The following is a 21,357-nucleotide window of genomic DNA, read 5'->3' as shown; positions in this document are numbered from 1 at the left end:
CCCGTGTCCCCTGCATCGGCAGGCGGACTCTCAACCACTGCGCCACGAGGGAAGCCCTCTGGGGGCTTTTTTAGCCTAGCACAGGGGAAAGAAGTGGACGTGGGAGCCCCAGCCCGTCCCTGAAGAGGAGGCAGACCCTGGTCCCCTTCCCGCCCCCCACCCCCATGCAATAAACCGTTAGGTGGTCAGACCTGGGTACGGCCAGGTGTCTGGGGATCCGAGCAAGTACGTTGGCAGCACCTTGATCATCTTCCCCAATAGTCTTGCCTGAAATGAAGACAATTTCCTTTCACTCTTTATCTGCGTGATTCTTGGGTCCATCTCCCAAGCTGGGGGAAGGAGCTGGGGGAGGGTGTGCTCTGTGTCTACCGGATCAAATTCTAACCCCTGTTACATTTCCATGAATGGATAAAAAGACTAAGAAGAACACCCGGCAACACAGATACGCAGGGATGGAGACTTCCAGTGCGGTCTGAGCAGGTGGCCTGAGTCTCACATCCACCACCCCTGGGGGTTCCTGACTTTGTGAAAACTCCGAGGTTCTGCGTAGCCAGAGTTTAAGGTGTGATTGGTGTTCCCCATGCAGCCTGGGTGGGCCACGCTGGTCCTTAAGCCTGAGGACACTTGAGCTCCGCTGGCTCTTGACCTTGGTGGGTCACTGTGGCTTATGGAGGCTTTAACCACAGGCCAGTGGTTATTTTTTTAGCAGGTGTAGACCTTAGCCACTGCAGGAGGAATGGGCCGTTTTTAGCAAGCCCAGCACAGACACGGATTTGATGATGGAGAGCCTTTGGGAATACGGACTTTAAGGCATCAGGGGATGGAATCTTTTTTTTTTTTTTTTTTTTTTTTTTTTTTTGCTGCTTTTAACTATGTTTCTCAGCCTGGCTGACAGGCCAGAGAACCAGGATCTAAAACTGCAAGAGCAGCTGGGTTCTGCCTGCAGAGCATCAGCTGGCCAGCGCCCCCAGCAGAGTGGGCGGGGTCGGATCATCTGGCCAATATCCTTCCCTTTTATTCCTTATTTTTCTAATTACCTTCAAGACTAAGAGAAGGAGGTATAAAGGAATAACCTTGAATCCGTGGGGTTCTTACAAGTCACCGCTTACAAATGTTCTCAGGTGGCACCTGGATCTGTTAGTCACATAAATTCCAGTCTTGGCTTCAGATTTCTGAGGCCCTGATGTCACCACATCTGCAGAGGTAGGAGAACTTTTAGAGGGAGTCTGAGCTCCCTTCCTGTGGAAAGAGTCGGGGTGTAGGTCTGCTGCAAATCCAAGGCTGAAGAAAATAATTAGGCAAAGGCTCGCACCCGGCTCTCCCCTTCTGCCTCTGGACCCAGACCTGCTCCCTCTGGGGGGCCAAGGAGGAAACGCGGGGACTTAGAATATGCCTCAGAGCGACTCTGGCAGCTGGACCGGAAGATAGACAAAACGGGGGCAGACACGCAGGTTCAAGGTGCAGACGGGGGGATTTCCTGGGAGAAAGACAGAGCTCTTAGAAAATATGCCAGGCAGACAGGAAGGGGGAATGAGAGTTTTTCAGGTCTAACTGCTCTTAAAGGAGTGAGGAAAGTGAGAAAAGTAAGGCCAGGGTAGACCAACATTAAAGGAAAACGTCGTATCCAGGGGGCAGCCCTTAAGGGGCCGGGAGGAGATTCTGGGCTCTTACGAACTGGAAAATCCAACCTCAGAGGTGAGTGAGGAGACCCACGCCCACCCCCGCCGCTGAAGGGGCTGGACCCTGGGTGGGTGTGAAACTGCAGGTGAGAGTTAAGGCAAGAGTGACCAGGAGTCTCCCCTTTTGAGGACAGTGACAGCTGCAGGACTGAGACCCCGGACAGCCCACAGGATGGAAAACAGGGAGATACCTTCCAAGGGGCACCTCGCTGTCTGGGCTGGTGCAGCCAGTGCCCCGATAGAGAAATTTAGGGATCAAAGCTGTAGAGAGAGGCCCAGCAAAGGCGGCAGCATGGCAGGGAGGGTCAGAGCATCCCTCTGCCACAGTCTGCATCCCAATCCTGGCTCTGTCCCCTGCCACTGTGCACCTGGGGCTAAGTCACTCAACCTCTCTGTGCCTCAGCATCTTTACCTGTAAAACGGGGGCTAGTGTGATATCTACACTGCAAGACTGATTGAGAATTAAACAAGTTAGTGTTTGCAAAGAAGGCAGCAGTTCCTGGCGTGCAGTCCGTGCTACACAAGTGTTGGTAAATAAGCATGTATGGCGTGCAGGGGAACAGAGAGGATGAGAGCCTATTGAGACCAGGCCTGGGGGTGGGAACCCTGGCCCAGCAGGATTGGACACCAGGGTGCGATCTTCTGAATCGGGAAGGTGATGAGGAAAAATTCGTTTAAGCCGTGTTTTTGGCAGACGTAGGACTTATTGATTTCATATTTCTTACTGCGGGAAAGAATCCATAGGAAAATGTCAGAAAAACAAGTGTCTGGTTTAGCAAACAGGGAAACTAGAAGGCGGGAGGCCCTGAGGGACAGTCAGGGAGGACACAGGCCAAGCTGAGAAGCAGGTAGACCTGGAGAAACTCGCTGGGTCTCCCCAGAGGGAGGGGAGAGCTGCAGAGAGACACACACGTGCTGTGCTATCCAGTACCTGTAGCTACCTCCATCCCCATGTCCATTAATTAAAATGAAGCAAAACTTAGGCACACTGGCAACGTTTTAAGTTCTGGGGCTTCCCATGTTAGACGTGCAGATGGAGAACATTTTTATCATTGCAGAAGTTTCTATAGGAGAGCACTGTTCTCAGATATATATTGCTCCACACCCCACCCGCGCAGGAAAGATGTCATGGAGAGGAATGTGTTTGACCCTAAAATGCAAGTCCATGGGGCAGGGATTGTGTCTTTTTTTTGTTGTTCACGGACACAGACCCCATCTCCGGGACCATACCTGGTGGGCAGAAAGATGTCTACATCCTTATCATCAGAGCCAAGGGATGTGTGACTTTAACCTGCAAAAAGGACATTGCAGGTGTGATGAAGGACCTTGAGAGGGAAGATTATCTTAGGCTGTCGGGTGGATGCAATGTCATTGCAATGGCCCTTATAGAAAGAGGGAGGCGGGGCAGTCAGAGACATGAGGACAGGGTGATGGGGGCCAATGAATGCGGGTGACCTCGAGAAGTCGGAAAAGGCAAGGAAATGGATTCCCCTACAGCCCCAGCTTCATCAGTAATAGAGAGACGTTTATTTTCACCTTCCGGTCACCTGCATCTCTCTCTCTCTCTCTCAATTGGTTCCCAACTTGGCTGAAGATAAGCAGGATGTTACATAGTGAGTATCTGAAAACCATGGAGGACCCGGATCACCTGGGCAATGGCAGGGATCCCCAGGAAGAGAGGGGTGCTGTTGACTGCATGTCTGTGTCCCCTGCCCCGATTCATGTTGAAACCTACCCCCCAGTGTGCTGCTATTAAGAGGTGGAGCCTTTGGGAGACGATTAGGTTTGAGGGCATGAAGGTGGGGCCCTGGTGGTGGGATTAGTGCCCTTATAAGAAGAGACACCAGGGAGTCCCCCCTCTCTCTCTCACCATCTCTCTCTCTCTCTCCATCTCTCTCCCTTTCCAGCATGTGAGGACACAGTGAGACGGCAGCTGTCTGCAAGTCCAGAAGTGGGTCTCACCAGGAACCACATTTGCTGGCACCTTGATCTTGGACTTCCAGCCTCCAGAGCTGCAAGGAATGAATGTCTGTGGCTTAAGCCCCCTGCCCTACCCCCAGTCTGTAGTGTTTTTGTTATGGCAGCCCGAGCAGACCAAGACAAGGAGTTATCAGTGGATAAGGCAGGAGGTCAAGTGCTATATGGATGTCGATTTAAATATGCTGGTGAGTGAGCTGCAGACAAGAGGGTCTGCTCGCAATGCTGGTGTTGACCACCATCCCCCCACTGGCACAAAAGTGAGGGACACGTTGTTGCCCGTCCACACTAACCAGCAGAACCCGGCGGGTCAGTGGAGACCACCCTTCCCCCCGCCCCTGGTGCTCATAGCTGTGCCACCAACAGAGGTCACTGCTTGCAGCCGAGGGACAAGGCCCAGCCCCCAGGTGGCTCACCCCCCACCCCCCACCAGCACCCGGCTGGAGCTTTGGCCGCCCTTCCTGGATGAAGCTGTTCACCAGTCCTGCAGGAGTGCCCTCGACGGCTGTTCATGATGCATCTGCCTCATGAATCACTGAAACCCATCCATTTTCTGCAGCGGCTGAGCTGAGCCCAGACACCTTTCATAATTTAACGTCTGATTACATTTTGGGCTAGTGGAGTTAGGTGTTTAAATATTTCAGGCAGGAGCCTAGGTGCCCCCCGCCCCCCGCCGCTCCCTGAGCAGTAGAGCCCTGGTCTCATTCATCACAGGGGGAGAAGGGGCAGGCGAGTGAGCTCTGATATTGCAGCCGTCCTGGAGCAGTTCCCACCCCTTCCCAGCAAACACAGCTGAAAGGGGCTGCTCGCCCCCACCGGGGCCATTAGGACACCTAGGAATTGAATTCAAGGCCACATGTTTCCCCTTTGTCTGGACAATGAGTTGTCCAGACCGAGTGTCTGCGCCTTTCCTGTGGAAACATAACAGAGGCTCTGTCAACTGAAAAAACTACACAACCCAGAAGTTGAAAATTATGTTTTATTTGGCAGACAAAACTGAGGACTTAAGCTCAGGACACAGCATCTCAGACAGCTCAGAGGGACTGCTCCTAAGAGCTAAGGGAGCAGCCGGGATATAGAAGAGTTTTTGCGACAAAGACCAGGTAGTCGGAACATCAAAAGATTACTGTTAATTAAAGAAAACCAGGCATCTCAAGTTAAGGAATTTAGCGCCTCTCTGTGTATTGGAAGATGCAAAAACTCAGAGCTCATTGAAGTCGTTCCTTTGATATGCATCTCAGCTACCTGGGGCCAGTATCCTGTGTTTTCTCATCTTTGGGGAAAGCTCTGGCTTGGGTGGGTTGGGCTGATTCCACCATGAGCATGGGAAGCGCGGTGGGATGAGGGGTCAGTGGCTCCTCACAGAGCTGGCCCTGTTCCAGTTCCTCGTCTCCCGAGCTCTTCTGTCTCCCAGGATCTGTGCGATGACCCGGCACCACGCGGCACTGATTGTCACATCAACCCCGGTGTTTAAACATCCAGGTGTTTATCCAGCAACTGCTCACCACCTGCCCACAGGAGGGGGGGCTTGGTGCTGGGGACAAGGGCACATGAGGCTACAAAGAACATGTCTGTCATGGGCTGCGTTGAGCCCCCCACCCCCAGAAAAATTCATGTTGAAATCCCAACCCCCAGTTCCTCAGAATGTGGCTGTGTTTGAAGATGAGGGCTTTACAGAGGTGTTAAGGTTAAAATGAGATCGAGTAGTGTGAGCTCTAACCTAACCTGTCTCATGTTCTTATGCAAAGAGGGAAGTCAGGACACAGAGACAGACAGACACAAGGGAAATGATGCAGAGGCAGGTTGGTGAGAGGGTCTCATGGGCCACCCCAGCTTCAAAGCTCAGACAATGAGCAGTTCCTTCTTGCAGGGACCTCTTGTCTCAGAAGGCCTTGGGTGGCCCCTGTGAAACAAAGAGATGACGATGTGCTGACTCAAATAGTGCCCCCAAAATTCACGTCCACCGGGTACCTCTGAACGTGACCTTATTTGGAAACAGGGTCTTTGCAGATGTGATCAAGTTAAGGTGAAGTCAGCCTGGGTTAAGGTGGCCCTAAATCTACCTTGACTGGTGTCCTTATACTAAGAGGGTAATTTGGTCACAGAGGCACACAGGGAAGAGGCTACAAGTAGATGGAAGCAGAGATTGGAGTGATGCTGCCACGAGCCAAGGAGTGTCGAGGACAAAACCAGAGGCTGGGTGAGGGAAGAGCAGACCTGCGCCTAGAGCCTTCAGAGGGAATGTGGCCCTACCAACACCTTGATTTTGGATTTCTGGTTGCCAGACTGTGAGAGAACAAACTTCTGTTACTTTAAGCCACTTGATTTACAGGACTTTGTTACGGCCACCCCAGGAAACTAATACAAAGGGAGCCCACCAGCTCAGCCATCGACACCAGAGGACAGAAGCAGGGACCTGGCTTGTTTAAGATCTAGAGACCTAGGGGCATGGTTACTCTCACATGGAGGGGCTGGAAGCAAATAGGTTTTGAAGGGATGTTATTGCCAAAAATGTGCCACGAGCTGGACCTACGAAAGCTTGTGATGGGACTTCAGGCTTTCAAACATGGAGAAGTGACATGCAAAAGGTGTGCATCACCCACAGAGAGCACCACCGCCCACACCCTGAAGGATACAGGAAGAGGAGGACCTCCCGCGGCAAGCCTGGGCCGGGGCTGGTAAACCGGGGGATGCTCCTGAGCGTGGTAACCAGGGAGCTCACGCCGCTGCCGGGACGGGAAGTGTTTGTAACGATCCCTGCTCCAAGAGGTTTCAGAGGGGACCACTGGGCACCTCTGATGGCTGCAATTCTGTCCACTCCTTTCTGAACGGCAGCTGTTCTTGTAGATTTCCTCTGCTACTTCTCAGGGGGATACATACCCAGGAAGGTAACGAGTACTCATCTTTTAGGTGATAGACCACCAGATCCCAAGCTGAACCTGAGAGAGAGCAGTGAGCACAACAACAGGTCATGGACCAGCGCTGGACGCACGAAGGACTGTGGGTGTCCCTTGGGGAGAAGTAGGGGTGTGCCAGGGTGGGGAGACTGTGCCCATGGAGACAAGAACAGGGGAAGGGGGCCATGGGCAGGGACTGCTAACACCCAAGGCTCATTCTCTCTTTGAACACCCCCCGCAATGATTTGCTGCATACAGACCACCTTCCTGGACCCCATGTGTTACTACAAGATGTTTGTGTCCCCCTATCATTCATATGTTGAAGTTCTAACCCGCAATGTGATGGTGTGAGGAGGTGGGACCTTTGGGAGGTGATTAGGTTTAGATGAGGCCATGAGGATGGGACCCTATGATGGGATTAGTGCCTTTATAAGAGGAAAACCTAACTGTCTCTCTGCCATGTGAGGACACAGGGAGAAGGAGACCACCTGTCGTCCAGAAAGCAGGCTCTTATCAGACACCAAATCTCTAAGCACCTTCATCTGGGACTTCCAGCCTCCAGAACCATGAAAATAAATTTGGACAATGGGCTGTGAGCAGAATAGGTACCTGCAGCTTTGGGGTCATCTGTCCTGGACCCTCTTTTTGCTCTCCCCCTCCTGGCTGGCTTATAAGTGACAGACACAGAATCAGAGGTTTGGGGACTGCAAAGCCTGGCCAGCTCATTCCCGGGCAGCATGTGAAAGAGAAAGGAAGGTCTATTCTATAGAAGCCACTGGATCGGGGCCCCCTTCCTTCAGCAGCTCAGCCTGAACTCAGCGAATGTGGTGACTCCAGGCAAACTATTAATGCTGGGTTTCTCAGCTGTAACACAGAGATAATAATTCACGACTGGAGGATGGTGTAAGGATTATGGCATTCTCTACAGAACACTAAGCACCTTGTGTACACCCAATAAATGTGTAGCAAGGCTCCTAGCTGGATCCCGACACTCAGACACGCAAAAAAGTGATGCTTCTTTATTTTCTGGAACTAATCTTATCCTCCTAATAGGCCTCTACCCACTGGGCGGTGGGGTTGAAGGATGGGGTGAAGCTTAATGGAGTTAAACTTACTTGTACATGGGGTCTCAGGGAACACTACCCTCACAGCTTCTTCTCTAAGTCACTCTTTACAGACGCACACAGAGACTTTCCAAGCTTAGCCCCTCCCCTATCTCCACCCCAAGATGATGTCTGAGGCCGCACATAGTGTGGCAGAGAGAGGAGGGGACTTACCTGCATTCAGGTCCCTGGGGTGTCCTGGCCTCCTTGGCAGTCGTACCCCTGGTCAGGCTGACTGACACCTTCACCACCCCGCAACCTCAGAAGTCAGCCAGACCAGGGGTCTGAAAACTAGAAGAAAGTTTTCAGATTATTCTGGAATCAGTGACCCTTCAGATGGACTCCATTCCCTGCTGGCCCTCTCTAGAGCCGATCCTCTGAGGTCCAGCTGCTAGAGGACCACTTGGAAGCCTTCTTTGCAGGTGTATCTTGTGCCTTCCTGGTGTTCTAACCAGCAGCATCACTGGCTGTGCTCCAACTCCCTCCAGGGTGAGTTTCAAAATCACCTTGCTTGCAATGTGGACTTTTTGGGAGACAGAGGAAGCCCCCTCCACCTTAATCAGGCTTCACCATGTCTACTTGGGCACAACCACGGTGTCCTGTGCCAGCACAGTGCAGGAGGGGGTGGAGGGGACATGCAAGGCTGTCTCATCCAGCACCCCAGTGGGAAAAACAGCACCTGCTTCTCTGCACCAGGTGTTGCCCTCCATCCGTCCCATGTCCACCACCTCTGACCATCTTCCATCTCCCTTTGTGTTTCTCCTTCCCCCCTCCACCACTCTCAGGGCTGGGAAGGGGAAGTCATTCCACTTTGTTTATGTCTGATGGCCTTGACCTTCCCCTCCACTTGACAGCACTTCACACAGGCTTCTTCCTGACTCTAGACCCCTGACCCCCCTTTCTTCAGAGCTTTTCCTTTAGAAAAACTTGCAGTTGTAAATCCTTTCTTGAGTTCCTTTGAGATGTAAGTCTTCAACTGCTCAGAAAAGTCTCTCTCAAGGACTTGGGAGTCATTCCTTTGAGGGGTAATCAGGTCTCCCTGTCTCTGGGGGGAGGCTGGGAGCCTAACTTCCATAAGAGAAGCCACCACTGAAGCCACAATTAGTAAACCCAAGGGGCCTAACCACTTTGACTGACCTCCCCCTAGTGCCCGTCAGCACTCTTCCCCCACCTCACCCAGGTTTAAAATTCCTCCAGCCTTTGCTTCCAGCAAAGTCCACTCTCTCCCCTATTGCAATAGTCCAGAATAAAATTTTCCTTGCTGCTTTTCACAAGCATCTGGTGCAATTTCCCGTCGGGAGTGCTTTCTCTTTATCACAACCCCCAGCATCGTTTCCTTCTGCTTCATAAGGTAGCATTTCCCTGCCGCTTCCCTGGTGCCCTCGTGGAAATGGAAGACGGCAGGGACCCAGCTTGCCCATGAAGGTGGTAGTGGCAGGAGGTTAAACACTTAGGATCCCTTTTTCAAAAGATCCATTCTTTTCCTGGGTCCTTTGTAAACACCTAACTTCCCAGACTGGATCCTGAGGGATTCCATTCTGGAATCAAGACTGTTAGCCATGTAACTACTAGTAGAAGGAACAACAACTGCTCGATGGGGGCAGCTCTAGAAACATCACACTCCACCCGATTTCCAGGCCTTTTAACAGCCCCTGCTTCACCTCCACCTCACTCTGCCCTGACCTTGCCAGAGTCTTCTACTTTAAGTCCAATCGGCTCAAACCTGGGGGTCCTCCTCGGAACACAGTGTCTCCAGACCTCAGCACAGGGCTGGTTCCACTTAGCATTTGATACCTGGACCTCTCAGCTTTCCCCAAATTGCCTGATTTTCTTTCCTGTTAGAACCAAGCCCCGCTCTTCCCTTCTATTATCCTGATTGTCGACCATCTCTCACTGCCATACTACCCCCATGCACACCCTCATAGTTTATGCCCAAAGAGAGGTGCCCTGCAGTTGTCTGAAATCACTAAATTTGATTTAAGGTGGAGAACAACCAGGAAAAGGAAGTATTCAAAGAGGAGGTATCAGTTTGAAGCACTGTTCAACGGTTCTCCAAAATTAATTGAAAACCTACTTTGTGCCAGGTGCTGGGGGCCAGGAAAATGGTTCCATAACAGATCTTTCTGACATGAAGACTGCAGATTCTTTCTTCTTTTCCCTCTATCTCCAGCCCTGGGGCAGACCCTGCCGGTTGCCTATTCCAAATCCATTAAGCCCTGATCTCTTATTAACTGAACCCACATTTCATTAGGAGCACCGGGTCAGCTGATGGAACCGGCATTTCATAGCCTCCTTTGTACCTTTTATTCTTTGTCCTTCTCCCTTCTTCTGGCCTAAATCACAGACGCTACACCATAGCACTGGCCCTACCTGACTGGAGAGGATGAGAGTCACCTGATACAGGTGCTGGGAGGACACACAACCTGTGTCCTCAGTGGCACCTGTGAGCCACAACACCCCTGTACCTCCTACATCTGAGTTTCTTCTTATAGTTATTTATTATAGTTAACGCAAGCTACACATCTATGGAACAATGCAAATACACAGAATGAAATCATGGTATGCACACTATCCAGAGATGATTACTGTAATGTTGGTCAAATCCTTCTAATTACAGACACGCACGTGCACACATGGACACACTTGAACACATGCAGAGTGGGAGTAAGCACATGCTAACACAGTTTTGTCATCTGCTTTTTCCTTAAATGAATAATCATGTTAACTAATTATGTTCATCTTTCTACATCATCACATACTCTTTTTTGTTTTTTGCGGTACGCGGGCCTCTCACTGCTGTGGCCTCTCCCTTTGCAGAGCACAGGCTCCGGACGCGCAGGCCCAGCATCCATGGCTCATGGGCCCAGCCGCTCCACGGCACGCGGGATCCTCCTAGACGGGGCACGAACCTGTGTCCCCTGCATCGGCAGGTGGACTCCCAACCACTGCACCACCAGGGAAGCCCCATCACATACTATTTTAAACATAATTTTTATGATTGGGTCATATTCGAGTTTACGGTTAGACCATACTTTATATATATTTATTTGCTTAGAAATCATTTAGATTTTTCCCCTTTTGTTTTGCCATTGCAAACACTGCCAAATTCAAATCTTCGTACACATCAATCTCTGTTTTCTTAGAAGAAATTTCTAGAAGCAAAAACGATGAGTGACTGGGTTTTTGGATTTTTTAAGAATTTGTATCTCTTATTACCTCCCAGAAGAGGATTTCTCAATCCACATCCTCCAGCCCTGTTGGACAGAGCTCGTTTTTCTCTCTGATGGCAGCTAAGGTTTTTCTCTTTGAATTACAACCACCAGGCAGGAAGTGAAATGTGTCTATATGGGGATTCGATTTTACTTATCCTGCTCAGAGACTTGCTTTTTCCATCTGTGTCATGCCTCTCATCAAAGAATTTCTCGAAAATTCTCAGCCATTATGACTTTGAGAATTGCCTTTTCCAGCCCTTTCTCACCTCTCCTTCAGGACCTGTCCCTCGGTAGGTGCTGGACCTTCTCCTCTTGCCAGAGTCTTGGGGCTTCTCTGTTCCGGACGGTTTCCCTAAATCACTAACTCTGGTGGGCTGTCAATGCATCCATTCTGCCTCGTTTAGTTTAGTTTTATTTGGTTTAATTTCTGAGGGTCTGCTTCTTCCTTGTCCAGACATACCTGCTGTATTTTTTTCCTAATGTCATGTTCTTGCTTTAGAGTGTTTTTTATTCCTTTTATCTCTTGAAATACTTGAAACACACTTATTTTTACATTCCTTTGAAGTTGTCCTATTTTCTGTACTTCCCGGGATATAATGTATCCCTTTCATTACTTCTGCTGCTTCTCACCCGGAACCCAGCTGTCCCTACAGCGGGGGCACTAAGCCCAGCCAGACCCACCCTTCCGCCCAGCGACCCCTGGTCACTCAGTCCCCACTCCCCTCACCTGCTCCGGTCTCCTCTTGGCTTCTGGGACCATGGGTTTTACTGTCCTGATTTTAGTCTTGGGCATAAATATGTGTCCTTATGTGTGTGCACGTGTGTGTGTCCACACACTTCCTGAGGCTCTTCTACCTTGGGTGAGTGGAGCGTCCTGGACCAGCTCAGTCTCCCATCCTAAATGGAAGTCTCTTTACGAGAGATGCTCACTCAATAATTACCTGTTGGTCAACTAATAATAATGGTAATAATAATTTAATACATGTCTCTGAGCTTCCAGGATCCTTTATGGCCATTATAACAATTATAGCTAACACTACTGAGTTTTTTTGTTGTTGTTTTTTTTACTTTAATTGAAGTATAGTTGATTTACAATGTTGTGTTAATTTCTGCTGTGCAGAAAAGTGACTCAATTATATATATGTGTGTGTGTGTTTGTGTGTGTGTACTCTTTTTCATATTATTTTCCATTATGGTTTATCTCAGGATACTGAATATAGTTCCCTGTGCTATACAGTAAGATCTTTTTGTCCATCCATTCTATATGTATTATTAAATAGCCTACGTCATCTGATTTGATCTTCCAAAAAACCTCATTAGCCCCACCTTAACAGATAAGAAAGGAAGAGATGAGTTCAGTGAATTGATGGTGAGGATCTCACAGCAGGCAGGTCTCAGGGAAGGTTTTAAAAACCAGACCCCACCTTTGTCTCGAGTGGACGTGAGCTGTGGAGACCTGGTCTCCAGTCTTTACGACCCTGCAGGGGGCCCAGGGGCTGGGACAGCCATGCCATGAACAAATGAGGTCAAGTTAGTGAAAGGCAGAGGGAGGTGTGGACTTGGAGGTGTCTGTTTCCACCACCCCATGCTGCATTCCTGATGGGCATGCATGCCTCTGCACGAACCACACACACACACACACAGGCTGAGGAAACCAAAGAGAAGCTCTGGCCTCATGAGGCTGCCGCCCATGGTCCCCTTCTTGGCCCCTGACCTACTCCAGGCACCTGGGTGGAGGGTGGAGAGGGAAGGCATCCCACCATGAGTACAGAGCATCCTTGTGTCTCTGCCCCCGGGTCGAGCAGCACGCCTCCTCTCCCCTCCCACAGCAAAGAGCTGCTCTGGCACCCAGAGGAGTCCCACACTCAAAGTTGCAGCAACATGACCTCAAGGCAGCCCCTCACCCACAAGGGTGTCGGCCTGATTCCTGTGAGCTGGAATGCATGAGGCCACCTTTTTCTAGAGAAGCATTTGAGTGGCTGTTTCACCAAGTTCTTATTTTTCTGGGAACAAGAGGACCAAGGTGGCTGGGAGCAGCAAATTGTTGTTGTGTCCCTTGTACGGCAGAAGTTGTGGCTGGGGACCGCCCCAGGTGTGCAAAGACCATGGAGGAAGGGGCCAAGTTTCGACTTGAGATCTTTACTCTCTAGACATGGACACAGGGTTCAAGGTCAGCAGAGCGAGCCCAGTGCTCTGTGGTTTCCTCCACGGTGGCTTCATTTCCCCAGCCCTCACCTCCCCTAACTTCCAGGCCCCCCACGGCCTCCCTTCCTCATCTGGGTTTAGAGGTCACAGTCAGTTTGACACCCTGACAGCCGTGGATCTGCTGCGAATGCTGCAAGCTCAGGATTCCTCTTATCAAACCCACTTTGTACCAGCTTGGGATCCAAAGAGCCAAAGGTAGAAGTGGAATTGGAGAAATGCCTAGGGGTTAAAATTGGCATGGTTTGGTGATGGATTAAAGTTGGGGAGTTGAAATGCAGAAAGAAGACTCTTAGTTTGGTCTGTGTTTTGGCAAACCAATGCCCCAGGTGAATTCTGGGGACTTCGTGGCCTTTGTCTGCCCCTCCTTGTAACCAAAAACAACTGGGTCCCTGCTCTGATCCCAGCCCAGGCAGCAGAACCTGCCTCCCAAATCCCAGCTCAAAGCCAAGGTCCTCCTGGTCATGCAAAGACACCCCAGAAGCTGAGTATCATAGACTACGGGCAGCCGAAGCTCTATTAACCTTCCCCCATTTAACCAGTTTCTGGACTGCCCGGCTGCAGAACATGGATCATCCTGTGCCCACCAAATACTCACAGGGATGGCCCACTTGACAGGAGTCTGTGCCCTTCTTCTCCCCCCAGGAAGTACAGCTTATTTTTATGGGCTTAATTGGGTCCACCACAAAGATTTGATGATGTCCTAACCCACAGAACCTGTGAAGGTGACCTTCTTTGGAAATAGGGTTGTTGCAGACTTCATCAAGCTATTATGAGGTCATGCTGGATGAAGTGGACCCTAAATCTGGTGTGACTGGTGTCCTTATAAGAGGAGAGACACAGACACGCACCCAGGGAGAAGACACTGTTGCCATGGAGACAAAGATCGGGGTGATGCACCTGCAAGTCCAGGACACCAAGCATCACCAGCAAAGCCCCAGAAGTCAGGGGGGAGGCCTGGACCAGATCTTCCCTCAGAGCCTCCAGAAGAAACCAGCCCTGCCCACACCTTGATCTCAGAACTCTGGCCACTGGAACTGGGAGAGGATAAAACAGTAGATCGTTTTAAGTCACCCAGTGTGTGTCATTTTGTTACAGCAGCTGAAGAAAACCAGTGCTTTTATCTGAGTCCACTGTGTTGTCCCCAGACTTCTGATGCCAGTTGCCTTTGTTACCTTGTAACCAGGTAATTTAGTTAAATATTACATAATCCAATCAATATGGGTATGAAAGGAGAGCTTCTGCTCTGAAAACTAGCCTTCCCTGGAAAGAATAAATAAAGGTGAGTTCTTCAGTGTATCACAGTTGAATTAGGCCGGGTAAGCCAACCATAAAAGATTGGAAAATAAATCGTATGAATTGAGAAGGATTCTAACCTCGGATTGCTTTGTATATGGCTTCAAGTTCTCCATCCTAAAGTAGAAGTCAAAGACAGAGTATGTAAGTGTGGTTTATGTGACAGAGAGATAGGAAAGAGAGATTCAAATTCCAATCAGGGGAGCTGTGCTCAAAGAAACAGGCTTTGTCTTACACAAAGTGATTAACAAAATGATATACCTGTTATATATTCTATGCTAAAATGAAAACATGTACGACACATGTGGCGTTTTCATGCTTCCCCGCTTTACCCAAATTTTGCTTCACCAGATAACCCAGTTGTGTCCATTATTTTCACTCTCCGTCCAAAGCTCTTTCCCCGAAGGCTGGCTGAGAAAAATCAAGCCAATGGAACAGCAAGAAAACAAAGAACTCCAACTCTTGGTGTCTAAGTACTTGTCGGAGCTTATGACCACCTTTTGAGTGGCCTTCAGACTCTATCCTCTGATGTTATTGAATGATTCACTCAGCAGTCACCTTGACACTTGCTGGGCAGGGACATTTTATCCCCAGCTGTGGGTACCTGGGAGGCAGAAGCCCATCACAGGCTTTGTCCACATAAAAGACTGCTTGTGTGCAGTGTCTGTGAGCATAAGTTTTGGGGAGCCTCCTCTGATTCTTTCTCTCTCTTGGTCAGCACCCCTCAGCACACAGAGGTGCCCCTCCATCACATTTCATCATGGATGAAATGCCATAATATGGGGTGAAGGGTGGGGTCTGGCTTCCCCAGTAGCCTCTGGGGGTGGGGGTGGGGGCACTGACACAACCAGAGGTTAGGGTTAGAGTTAAGGAAATTAGCTTTCCAATGAGACTCAGGATGAAGGAGGGACAGAAAAATCCCCATCCTTCCTCCCCTTCACAGATGACTCCCAGGCACCATTTACCTCAGCAAGCCTTCCACAGATGCCTCCTCTCTGAGTGAACACACCTGCCACCTGCCGTGCCTCTTCACTGCTCTTAATGGAGCAGCGAACAGAAGGGTAATGGGTCCCACTGCCTTGCTTTGTTTTTTTCTCACCTTACCTACCTCCCTTTCCTTCTCACTCTTGCCACCCTGGGCCTGCACCTTCCAAACACAGCATCAGCACTTAACCCTTGCCTCAGGCTCTGCTTTCTAAACAATGCAAAGACTTTGGTAAAGGGTTCTATGGATATTGCAGGAGCGATTACAGTGCTCACTGGACCCCCAGTCCTGCTGTACATGGGGAGCATTCATCATTTCAGGACACAGCCAATCAAGGACATCACTAGAGCAAATCCAGGTATCGGTCACTAATGTGTGATACTGTCTGGCCTGATGGAGCTATATTTCTGATCACTCTTTAAAAGGTTCCCAGAATCCACTGAGTCCCAGGAATTTTATGAAAAGTAGGATCTCCCAAGGTCATGTTCTCCAGGTCTCATCCCACAGCAAGACTTCATTCAAGCCATCCCAGAAAGTGTAGTGTTTTTCCTGATCAAAATCACCCCAGGAAACCCAGGCTTCTCCGCCATAGTACATCTTCCTTCCTGTGGTAATTTAAGCTCTCTCCATCTTTTCAGCTCAATTCAACCTCTCCTTATATTTAAAAACTATGTTCAGCTACCCTGACCTCAGGCAGTTTTCTTTATTTTTTTAACATCTTTATTGGAGTATAATTGCTTTACAATGTGGTGTTAGTTTCTGCTGTATAACAAAGTGAATAGCTATATGTATACATATGTCCCCATATCCCCTCCCTCTTGTGTCTCCCTCCCACCTTCCCTATCCCACCCCTCTAGGTGGTCACAAAGCACTGAGCTGATCTCCCTGTGCTATGCGGCTGCTTCCCAAATGTAAAGCTATCTACTTTACATTTGGTAGTGTATATATGTCAGTGTTACTCTCTCACTTCATCCCAGCTTACCCTTCCCCCTCCCCATGTCCTCAAGTCCATTCTCTACATCTGCATCTTTATTCCTGTCCTGCCCCTAGGTTCATCAGAACCTTTTTTTTTTTTTTTTTACATTCCATATATATGTGTTAGCATACAGTATTTCTTTTTCTCTTTCTGACTTACTTCACTCTGTATGACAGACTCTAGGTCCAATCCACCTCACTACAAATAACTCAGTTTCATTTCTTTTTATGGCTGAGTAACATTCCATCGTGTATATGTGCCACATCTTCTTTATCCATTCATTTGTCAATGGACACTTAGGTTGCTTCCCTGTCCTGGCTATTTTAAACAATACTGCAATGAACATTGTGGTACATGTCAGACAGTTTTCTTGACATGGGTGTTTTGCTCAGCTCGGGCTACTGTAACACAACACCAGAGACAGGGCAGCTCAAACAGCAGATGTTTATCTCTCACCGTTCTGGAGGCTGGAACTTCTAAGATCAAAGGGCCAGCAGATTCAGCACCTGGTGAGAGCCTGCTTCCTGGTTCACAGATGGCCCTTTTCTCATTGTGTTCTCACACAGCAGAGAGAAAGAGAGAGAGGAGGCAGCTCTGGGCCACTAATCCCTTCATTAGGGGGCCCCACCCTCATGACCTCATCTAAAGTTAATCATATCCCAAAGGCCCCCACTTCCAAATACAGTCACACTGAGATTGGGGCTTCAACCCATGAATTTGGGGGCACAAACATCCAGTCCACAGCACTGGACTTGACATGGCAGAGCTATTTAGTGACAGCCTCTGGACAAGACACTGCAGGCTCCTCAGACAACTCCGTTCCTTGCCCTGCACAGGTGCCTGGCACCCTTCTTGGTCACGTTGTTGTATATGCAGCTTTGACCTTCACTTTCCCCACTAACTAGAGCCCTTAGCCCGGCGGGTAAGGACCCAGCAAGAAGCAGCCAGCATTCCCTGGCCACGTCCAAGTTGCCAGTAAATAAGCCATTTGTTCCCTGACGATTCTGATCAAAGCCTGACTGTCTTCCAAATTAGGGCTGAGTCATTTATAAAGCGTGCAAGTGTTTGGATTTTAACAGCAAACATCCATCCATTTTAGAACAAATGATTAAAAGGCACTAATTAAAGCCCTCTGATGACTGATGCCCAGGCCCCAGGAACAGATCAGCCTTCCCACTCCTGGCTGGGCCCCAGTGTTGCTGAAACTCAGCCTCTGTTCACTGGTGCCAAATAGAAACTCAGAGACAGAGTTTTGTGTGAAGTAGAAAAGAGTAGCTTTATTGCTTTGCCAGGCAAAGGGGGCCACAGTGGGCTAATGCCCTCAAAACTGTGTCCCACCCTGGAGGGGTTGGTGAGGAGTCTTATCATGTTCAAGGAGCAGGGTGTGGTCAGCTCATAGACTTTCTTCTGATTGGTGGGTTGTTAGGTAACCAGGAGTCAACATCATCAACCTTCTGGTTCCACCTGGTCTGGGGTCTACATGCCTGTAGACAGCAGACAGTTAACTTCTCCCACCTGGTGGGAGTTTCACTCTCTGCAAAACAGCTGAAAGGACACGGCTCAGAATATCATCTATAGCCCTTGAGGAGCAACTAAAGGTCCTTGAATTTGTTTAATGGCTAAAGTATTATTATTTTGTCTTGTTTGTTTATTTTTTCTTTCTGTATGTTCTCAGATTAAATTTATTCTTTGACTAAAGTTTTTCTGCGGACAAAAGGCAGGTGGAGGATGTGGGTGGGGTCTATTCTGGGAAGGCCTCATAGGGTCCTGCTTGGTTACACCAGCACATGGCCTAAGGGGAAGTCAGACAGACCCTGGGGGACTGCTGCTCATGCGGATACAGGACAGAGGGTAACAAGGACGGTGGTGCTCACGCCTGTCCCAAATCACAGCACAGAGTCATTTTACCTTCAGGGTCGTCTCACTTGGCGAGAAGCAGGCAAGGTCTCCTCCAGCATCTCAGGACCATGGGTGGCATTCCTCTACATTGGTATGGGTGTGTTTGAATCAAAAGCCAAGGGAATAACTCAATCACTGACGCACAGCTACGTGTTGTAGACCTAAAACATGCCCAGCATCAAAGCAAGAGTCGGCAAGATTCTCATGGTCCGGGGGCGAGAGAGGATCAGACGTAATAAAGGGATGAGTCCAGAACAGCAAGCCGCAGCCTCTGCCCTTTCCCCGACCAGCAGGTGTGAACTCGGGGGCTTCCGCTCTCCTTGTCCCCAGCAAACGTCCGCCCGCAGCCCAGGGAACTAAACCCCTCGCGCTGCCACCTCTGAGGCATCAACACCCCTGAATGTGTTCCCTCCAGGATCCTGACCCCACCCCCCGGCCCTTTGCTGCCTCCAAATATCCTTCCTAAGCATCAGGCCAGGTTGTCCTCTTTTGTTTGGGGGTCTCAGAAGCTCCCCACGGCCCAAGGAAAAGCAGAGCCACACTGTGACATTCGTGGGTCCCTCCATGCGTAAAAAATACTGATAATAGTCTGTTGTGATGTATTACATTAATTGATTTTGAACGTTGAATCAGCTTTGTATACCTGAGATAAATCCCACCTGGCTGTGGTGTATAATTATTTTATACATAATAGATTTAAGTTGTTAATATTTTTTCATCAGAGATATAGGTTTGCAGTTTGCTTTCATGTAATGTCCTTGACTGGTTTTGGTATTAGGGTAATGCTGACCTCAATATATGGAGAAAAGCCATTTGACAAAATCCAGCACCCATTCATTATAAAAACTTTCAGCAAACTAGGAATAAAGGGGAACTTTCTGAACTTGATAAAAGACATTAACAAAACACCTACTGTTAGCCTCACACTTAATGGTAAGAACCTAGAAGCTTTCCTCTTAAAAAGGAATAGGTAAGAATATCCCCTCTCAATCACTCCTATCACACATCCCGTTGGAAGAGTTAGTTAATAAGTTAAAAAAAGAAATAAAAAATATTCAGATTGGGAAGAAATAAATAAAACTGCCTTTTTTTGTAGATGACATGATCATCTACGTAAAATATGCCGAAGAATCAACAACAACAAAAGTCTCCTGGAACTGATAACTGAATATAGCAAGGTTGCAGGATACAAGCGTTAATATACAAAACTTATTGTTTCTTTTATATACCAGCAGTAAACAGCTGGAATTTGAAATTTAAAAAAAAATACTGATAATAAAATATTACAATGACATTAGTATAAAGATTAACATCTTGATTTGTGTATTGAAACACTTTTCTTCAACCTAAAAGTTGCTATTTTTTTCACTCTGATTTTAACAGCCACTAAAACATTGTGTGGGGGCTTCCCTGGTGGTGCAGTGGTTTGAGAGTCCGCCTGCCGATGCAGGGGACATGGGTTCATGCCCCGGTCTGGGAAAATCCCACATGCCGCGGAGCGGCTGGGCCCGTGAGCCATGGCCGCTGAGCCTGCGTGTCCGGAGCCTGTGCTCCGCAATGGGAGAGGCCACAACAGTGAGAGGCCCGCGTACTGCAAAGAAAAAAAAAAGTAAATTAAGTTACCCCAGGAGCTTAATAGATTAGTCATCGACATTTTCCCTCCTGTTGGATCTTAACCTTCTGTGGAAATTAATCACCAAATGGCTCAAAACAACCACCAAATATTGGCATGCTCTATTCACAGCCCTGGAGGGTAGAAGGACCCCCCGCCTTCCATCTTCACTTCCCCTCTCCCCCTCTCCAGAAGCCCACCCCTTGGATCAGATATGACTATTCTGGGGGCAACCGGAAGGCCCTGGACGCCTGCCTCTTCCTCCACAGCTATTACGCAGGGGAAATACCCACCCCACTGGGTGGACACGTCAGCTGCACACACTCCAAAGAGAGGGCTTTGGTCTCAACGAGAGAGGGAAGGAAAGCAGGTTGCTACTTTGTGGGTTCATTCATTCGTGCAGTCACCATATGAGCATTTATTGAGCACCTATGATATATTGGAGGCTGCATTAGTGCTGAGGATGTGGTAATCAACCAGATCTGTCCCTTCCCTCCGGGGACTCTCAGTGCAATGGACACACGTGGAACCACATGATCCCAACAGTGTGGCCAGAGCAACCACAGGGCACCCTGGGAGTCTGAGAAAGGAGGTGCAGGAGCTTCCCGGGGGAAGCCAGGAAGGTTCCATGGAGGAGAGGAGGCTCTGAGCTTCCTCTTAAGCGTGGGCAGGTGTCTGCCATGGGGGAGCTGCTCCAGGAAGGGGCAGCCCGCATCAGACCTGGAGGTAGCCAGGCCCAGGTTCAAAACCCAACACAGCCTCTGACCAGCTGCGTGATGACGTTGTCACTTGGTAAGTCACTTGCCCCCTTGAGCGCCAGTCTTCTGGCCATGGAAGTCTTACTTGCGTGTAAGTGACTACACACAGGAGTGGTTATTATTACTGCTGCTGCCGGTGCCCCTGTTACTACAGGTTCCAAGAGCTGCAGCCTCAGTGTTGCTGGAGCTCGGGCTGTGAGGCTGGAGAAATGTAGAAGAATGTAGAAGCTGGGTGAGGAGTGGTGGGTGGAGAGATGAATGCATGAATGCATGCATGAATGAACGAATGAACAAAAAGTGAAAAAAGGATACGAGCATGACTACAATGCCACACCGAGGAGTTTTGTCCTAGGATCCTGGTAGGACGTGGAAGGGGCCCCAGCTGGAGCAGCTCGCTCAGACACGCATCCGAGAAGTGTTTTCCCCGCAGCAGCCCTGGGCGGTGAGGACCTCAGAGTCCTTCCCAGGCATCCTCCTGGTCCAACATCTTTGTCCATCACTCTGGGTTGACTCGAGTACCTGGCAGGCCCTCATCCAGTCCTCCCCAGATCACCCCCCGACAAACACCAACATCTTCACATGGGGACTTCCACCCCTGCATAATCCCACTCTCCGCTCTCGCCGCAGTTTTCTGCAATAACAAATGACCACAGATCGGCCCTGCAGAGGACAAGTGAGGGCTGCCTCCAGAAGAAAGAATTGGTGGCAAAATCTAAGGACGCTTACCACAGCCGGGAAGGTGGCGTGGAACGTGCGGCTTC

Source organism: Orcinus orca, chromosome 1 (assembly GCF_937001465.1).
Source record: "Orcinus orca chromosome 1, mOrcOrc1.1, whole genome shotgun sequence".
Lineage (NCBI taxonomy): Eukaryota > Metazoa > Chordata > Mammalia > Artiodactyla > Delphinidae > Orcinus > Orcinus orca.
Note: the sequence above shows the minus strand (reverse complement) of the source record.